This window comes from Onthophagus taurus, chromosome 8 (assembly GCF_036711975.1).
Source record: "Onthophagus taurus isolate NC chromosome 8, IU_Otau_3.0, whole genome shotgun sequence".
In the NCBI taxonomy this organism is placed as follows: Eukaryota; Metazoa; Arthropoda; class Insecta; order Coleoptera; family Scarabaeidae; genus Onthophagus; species Onthophagus taurus.
Window position 1 is genome coordinate 8,521,566 of NC_091973.1, and position 7,688 is coordinate 8,529,253.

A 7,688-nucleotide genomic window follows, 5' to 3' on the forward strand; every position below is an offset into this window, starting at 1 on the left:
AATTCTCTCTATTGCTAAATTTCGCCGCTTGCAGTAAAGTCTATGAAGATTTCTTCTTCTGCAGTTGAGAGACCTTCGTGAGTAGTTTGAAATGGATCCCTAACCCACTCGTAACTTGCTACCAATTTGTCGTTAGCAAGAAAATACTTTTCAAAATTCTGTGCCAACATGGCTAAATGACTTTCTATTGTAACAAAAACAACTTTCACATACTGTTCTTCTTTCTTGTATGTTTTGACATATTCATTCACATTTGCAAACATTTCTAGTTCTTTTTGTTTCACATTTCTGCTCCACAGCTCCAAATTTCTACTGAAAGTACTAACTCTATCACTGCTATCCAACATATGTGTGTTTGCTCCTTGGAGTTGTAGATTCAGGGTATTTAATTTCTCGAATATGTAACCAATTTCATCACAAATAAAGCATCTCGAAACTTTTTGGCTTCCAGGCGGTTTTCCTCTTCTAGAAAAGTGGCAATTTCCTCTTTTAACTCATAAACACGTTGTAGAAATTTCCCACGCGATGGCCTCACAATAAAATAGCAACGTTGAATGTTCTGCACCCATATCTTTGTAAAGTGCATTAAAGATTCTTGATTTTACGGGTCTCATTTTTATATAAGTTACTACAGTTACAACCGTCGTTAGCACAATGTTGAGACCAGGACTCATTTCTTTGGAAACCAGAGCCTTTCTATGGATCATGCAATAGGTGCAGACACATTGCGGAGATTTTTGTTTCACAAGTGCTTGTACGCTTTGGAATCTTCCACACATTGTAGAATCACCATTGGTGCATATTCCAACGCAATTCTTCCACTCTATGTTTGCTTCATTAATAAAATCATTTAAAATATCAAACAAAGTGAATGCTTTTGCTTTGAGTTCTATAGGTTTGCAGAAAAGTAGTTCTTCTGCTGCCGATATGCGATCGCAAAATCAGACATCGGCAATTAAATGAGCGTCTTTATTGCTATCTGTTGGCTCGTCAAGCTGAATCGAAAACAATTTGTCACACAACTTTTCAAGAAGCTGATGTTACATCTTCGGCTATATCACCAATTCGGCGGGCAACAGTATCATTTGAAAGAGGTATGGATTGTAATTGTTTGGCAAAATTATCTCCAAACATAGTTTCTACAATCTCCATTGCAACTGGCAGAATAAGGTCTTCACCAATGGTGTGAGCCTTTTTATATCTGGCTATTTTATATGATACTTTGTAAGAGGCAAGTAAAACTTTTTCGTTCACAAACAAAGTTTTTTTGAAGAATGATGTTTGCTCTTCATATGACTAATTTTAATTCAAAGAATTCTCGGGGCTTGTTAACGTACTCACTATGAAGTGTTTCCAAATGGCGTCTTGTTATTGACCACAAATTGTTATTGAAAATTGGGGCCCGAATACTGAAACATTGAGAAACGCTGCCTTACAGAGTTTTTTTTTTCTATATTATGCATAGCACAATTGTATAACATCTAGTAAATACATACTAATTAGTTACTTATTTTTAACACTAAATTAACCTAGATAATGTTTTGCAGGTTTTCCCAGTGGTCCAGTCTGCTTTACCCATAATGTAGATAAATATTGCCATATTTTTACCGTTTTAAGACCAAAACACAAAAACGCGCACATTGGGATACGCGGAACACACGTTTTGGATATTATTGTTTTGGTTATAATTCCGCACTATTGCTCGCGTTTGAATCGATTAGGGCACTAAATCGAACGGCTTCATCCTCGTTGTCGAGAACCTGGATGGCCTCGATGTTGGGATGGTCGTGCATTCTCTTCTCATGTTTAAATGCGAATGATGCAATTTCTGATGAGACCGATGCTACTTTCAAGTCGCGATGGAGGTCGGTGTTTCTTATATACCAGGGTGCATTCACTATGCACCTTAGTACTTTGTTCTGGAATCTTTGGATCAGACTTGCATTTGTCTTGCAGGTACAACCCCATAGTTGGATTCCGTATGTCCATTTTGGTTTTAATACTTGTTTGTATATTAGCAACTTGTTTCTTAGTGATAGCGTTGATTTTCTGCCAATATAGGTATCTAAATTTGATATCAAGTTCCACACGTTTTGGTGTTAAAATTGGTGTTGAGGCCCAAGCTGCGTTTTGTATGTCTTTTAAAAACTTTTCTACTTCATTGCCAATGTCTTCGTTTGTTTTCATATGAGCATTAAGATGAATTTTATTATCTAATGTTTGTTGAAATAGATTCCAATTAGTGAGTTTATTAATTAGTGATAAAATTGAAAAATAACACCAAATTATTTAAAACATAATTTTCGTGGCTTCTTCGCGAATTGGTCAACCAGATTATTAATAAAACCCTCAAAGTTTTCAAAAATATGCTTCCTATACACATTCATCATGGGAAGACCATTGAGACGACATTCTGCCATATTGCTTTTAAGCCAGGTTTTACTGTCTTCAAGCTGCTAAAAGATCGTTCAACAGTATATGTCGCGCAGGGTAAAGTAACCAAAATTATAAAGGCTTTTCTCGTTTCAGGGAAAAAAATGTCAGCATCTTTTATGACATCCACAACACTTAATTCTTTTGAGTCAGGTTTATCTTGCCATAGTTTTTTCCATAGTTCGATTTCGTTGTTGATATTTGATAAATTGGAAAATTGGAAAAAGACTTCACCAGCTTCTACGAGGTCTTCAAGGGACATGTCTAACATTTGAGTTGGGTGTAATTTAGATAAGGAAAATGACGGGGTGTTTTCTTCAGAAAAGCGAACTTCAAAAGAATTAATAATCGAGTCTAACTATGGTATTGTTAAAGACCTCCGCCAGAATTCTGAGGGGCTTACTGCTGGGTGGTTGTTCTGATGTTGTTGTCTCTCAACAATACGGGGCAAGGACTTCAAGTCTTCTCCCAGTCCAAGTTTTTCTGCAACGATAGTAGCGTCCCTAATAATTCCATTTGTGACGTTTTCTGGACCGTTACGGTGGTTTTCTATAAATTCCAAAAGGCGGCTAATGTGTTGGGATGCCTTAACTGCATTCAAAGCTACGGATTGGAGCACGTTTACCACAGGTTCCATCATAGCCGAGTATTTGGCTACGAAACTCTAGAAGCTGCTGCATGGAGCTGATAAGTATTTTTTCTAGTCGCATTATTTATTCTTATTTTCTTCCCGTGACGAGGTTTCAACGGCCTCCATTATAATAGGAAAATTTTCAGTAAAAACAGTAATATTTTTGTGTTTCTCGCTCCACCTTGTTTCGCAAAGCTTGGAAATATTTGGTATCAATTTGCGTCTCAAAACTGATTCTTGAAAAAATGTAATAATATCTTTGATGGTACCTTCCTTTGATGAAAGCACAAAGCTTTTTTATATTTTCTGCGTAGGATTGCTTGCGCACCACCTTCTTTCCCGGACATCGTCGAACAACCGCCAAATCCTAAACCAACACATTTGTCCGTATCAAGATCTTTTTCTGCCGAAAACTCATCTATTGGTTTTGCAATACATTTCGCATCCAAAGCATCAAGTTTGACGAATCCGAGGAATACTTCTTGAACTTCCTTGGTTTCCAGATCAAAATATGGCATTCCATTCGATAGTTGTTCAGTACTCGAGATTGTGTTTTAATTTTTTTTTCGAATCTACCTCTAGGGGGGGGCAACTTTTTACAATTTAACAAATCAAAATTTAACAGAACAAAATCAAAATTTAAGAAATTAAAATCATGCTTTAGTGATATTAGTCCGTGTAAAGCCATACTTCCTTGTATATCTCCTTCATTCTCTTCCATTCTTGTCGGTCCCAAGCTACCCTGTGCCATGTTACTCCTCCACAACTCCTCTTAAACTCATCTTCCTTTTCTTCTCTTTTTGCCTATTGGGTACCATTCTAAGATTTTCTTGGTCCATCTCTCATCTTGTACTCTTATAATATGACCCGCCCAATTCCATTTTCGATCCAATACTATTCTTCCAATATCCACGATGTTTGACTTTTCCCTTATCCATTCTTTTGTTGTAATGCCAATCATCCTTCTATGCATTGCCCTTGCTGTTACCCTAACCTTTTTAATTATTTTGTTTGTTAATATCCATGTCTCGCATCCATAAATCATGACAGGGAGCACAATTTTTTTTCCATTTCTATTTTTCATTTCCATATATTTTTGTATTTGTTAAACATTTGCCATCCCATTGCCATTCTCCGTGTTATTTCTTCTCCTGCGTTTTTAGTTGTAATCTTTTGTCCTAGATATACGAAATCCTCTACTACATTGCTTTTGTCTTGCTTATATTTATCTCCAGACCAGTTTACTTCCCTCTTTGAGGACCAGTTTCCAGCATTTTCCTTACTTCCGTTTCATTTTTCCTATAAGTCATCTGCAAACTTTAGCCTGTTCAACCATTGCCCATTTATTCTTATTCAGTCTTTCCATTCTTCTTCTACAAACATTGTTTCGAATACTGCATTGAATAGCTTTGCAGAAGTCACATCACCTTGCTTCAGTCCATTTCTTTGAGTTAGCGTCCTTTTATTATTGTTCATTTCGATGTTTAGTTTTGAGTTTTTGTATACTCAACAATATACTGATCTTCCATACCACGTTTGTATGACCTGTAACATTGTTTCTCAAAGTCTACAAATAATAAGAGCATTGGGAAGTCATAATCACTCGATTTTTTTATCAGTTGCTGCACGACTTAAATATTGTCTAACGTGGAGAAGTTCTCCTTGAATCCTGCTATGAGGTATCTTTTTTTGTTTCAAACATTTATTAATTAATAAGCATTTTATTGTTTTTAATATTTACAATTTTTATCCCCTTAATACATTCTAATATATATATTATTAGTATATTATTTTCACCCTCTACCCCCTTCCGCCATTTCCATACCCTCGGCTCCTCGGCCCAATCATCCCCTCATCCTTCTCTTTGTCTCCTTACCCCCACAACCATTCTCATCCATCGTTTCCCCTCTCCCCCCTCTCCTAAGATCTGCCCTCGGTCCAACTCCTCCTCCCTCAACTCACTGCACCCATTCAACATATGTTCCAACGTTTCCCATTCCTCCCTGCATAGCCTACACCACCTCTCCTCATCGGCCATCCAGTATCTGTTAGCTCTCTCCTCGTTTCCACAACGGAACCTAGCCACCAACTTCTTCCCTTCCTCATCTCCTTCCAAGATCTCCAATAACAAGTACTCCTCCAATAACAAGTATCTAGGCAGCCCCTCCGTTATTATGTCCCTGTACCTTTCGTTATACCTCCCCTCTTTTATTTGTGTCCTTCTTTCCTGTCTCTGCACATCTCGGTCCCTATCTCTCAACTCCCTACACATCTCCCTACCCACCCTTCGTCTACCATTTATCTCAGTTACCGAGTAGCCCGCTCGTCTATAATAGTTGTCTCTGTCTCCTTTCCCATATCTGATCTTTCCCTCCCTAATTTCCCTCCAACACTCCCCCAAGATCCCGCAGTTTGGCCTCCCTTTTATTCTTTCTTCGTATTTCACTGCTCTCCTGCCCGCCTCCACTCTGACCTTATCCACCTTTACCTCTTCCCTCACTATATACCCCGGTGTTTCTCTCGCCACCCCAAGCACCCATCTCCAGTATCTAGCTTGCACGTCCTCCAGCATTGTCTGCTCTCTCTATCCCCATACCTCTGCTCCATACATCATCACACTGCTAACCAGGCCTTCAAACATAATCTTCCTCGCTGCCACATTCCTTCCAAAAACTCTCTTCCCCCAACCCCATACTTGTCCCATCACCTTATTCGCCTTTTTTGCCATAGCTATCACATGCGACCCCTTTCTGTTGTCCTCCCTGAACACATACCCCAAGTAAGTATACTCCCTAACCTCCTCGATTTCTTTTCCCTCCCATCTCCAGTTTTCTGTTCTTTTTCTCCCACCCTTACAAAACTTCATCATCCTTGTCTTCCCCACATTCACTTCCAGCCCCTTCCCCCTAAAATATCTTTCCAATGTCTTTATCATATCTTTCATCTCCGCCACTTCTCTCGCCATGACCACGATGTTATCCGCGTATGCTAACATATGCACCTTTCTACCTCCCACCACCAACCCTCCCATTTGCCCATTACCCAATCTATCCTCCAGGTCCGCCGTATACAGTGCAAACAGACTTGGGCTCAGCGGACATCCCTGCCTCAGTCCCTTCGTCGTCCAGAACACGTCGCTCAGCTTATCTCCCACTTTTATCCTAGCCATAGTCTCCATGTATATTTCCTTCACTCTCGCAATTAGGTGTTCCGTGATCCCCCTCCTCCCCATCTCCTCCCACAACTTTCCCCTATCCACCTTATCAAAAGCCGTCTTCAAATCTATAAATAGGGCGTACAATTTCCCTCCCTTCTTATCCAGCTCTCTATCTGCCAGATGCTTCAACACGTACACGTTGTCGATTGCTCCCCTTCCCTTCCGAAAGCCTGCCTGCCCATCCAGCAAAATTCCCCCCAACTCCATCTCCTCCTCCAGTCTTCCCAGCAGTATCTTCGTGTATACCTTGTATGCCGAGTCTAGTAGGTTAATTCCTCTGTAGCTCTCTACCCTTCCCTTATTACCCTTTTTATATACTGGGCAAATTACCCCCACTTTCCATCCCTCCGGAAACCCACCCCCTCTCCATACGCTATTCATCCCCTCCAACAACTTCACTCTCACCACCCTTGATGCTTCCAACCATGCCTCGTTCTGGATCCCATCTTCCCCTGGCGGCTTTCCCTTCTTCAATCCCCTAAGCACTGCTTCCATCTCCTCTTCTGCTATCTCCTCTCCCCCATCTCCCTCATAGCCTCCCAAACCCGTTAGCCTCGTTTCAACCCCTCCCAATAATCCCATAAAGTAACTCTTCCAATCTGTCATGTGTATTTCGCTGGTTATCCTCTCCCTACCCTTCTTTCTCTTTTTCAGATACCTCCAGACCTCCCCTTCCCTTGTTATCCTTCTAATCTCTGCCGCCTCCTTCTCCCTCAGTTCTGTTTTCTTTCTACTGCATAACTCTATGTATCCACTCCTGGCCTCTTCAAACAGTTATTAAAAATTTCCTTCACTATATGGTTTCCTCCTGCCTTTATTTTTTCATTTCTTATCAGATCTATACCTCCAATTTTTCCTTCCTTCAGCTTTAATATTACATCACTTACTTCTTCTGTCATTATTTCGTATTGTATCTGTTCATTCTCTCTCTCTTCAGCCTCCATCAAGTCTGCTCCCGCATTCCATAGTTCCTTATAAAAGTCGCATATAATGTTTAATATTTCTGCACCTTCCTTTTTGCTCATACCGTTTTTATCTTTCATTACTATTATTTTGTTTTGTCCCAGTGATTGTTGTCTCACACTTTTTCTTATACTTCCTCCTGCAATAATTGCATCTTCTAATTCTATTATTTTTTTATTTGACCATTCTTTCCTTATTAATTCTTCTCTTTATTATTCTTCTTTTATTTAATAGTTTACGTATATCGCTTTGTTATTGCCTTAGTTATTATATGTTTTTGGTTTTCTATGTTAGGGTTAGCTTGAATTTCTTCCAAACTTAATTCTCTTTTTAATTCATGAGTAGATTTGTAACTTGTAAGTATTATAAATGATATTAATTAAATATTATGAATGAATAGTATTTTTAAATTTAAAAATATTTCCCGCCGAACATGACAACCAA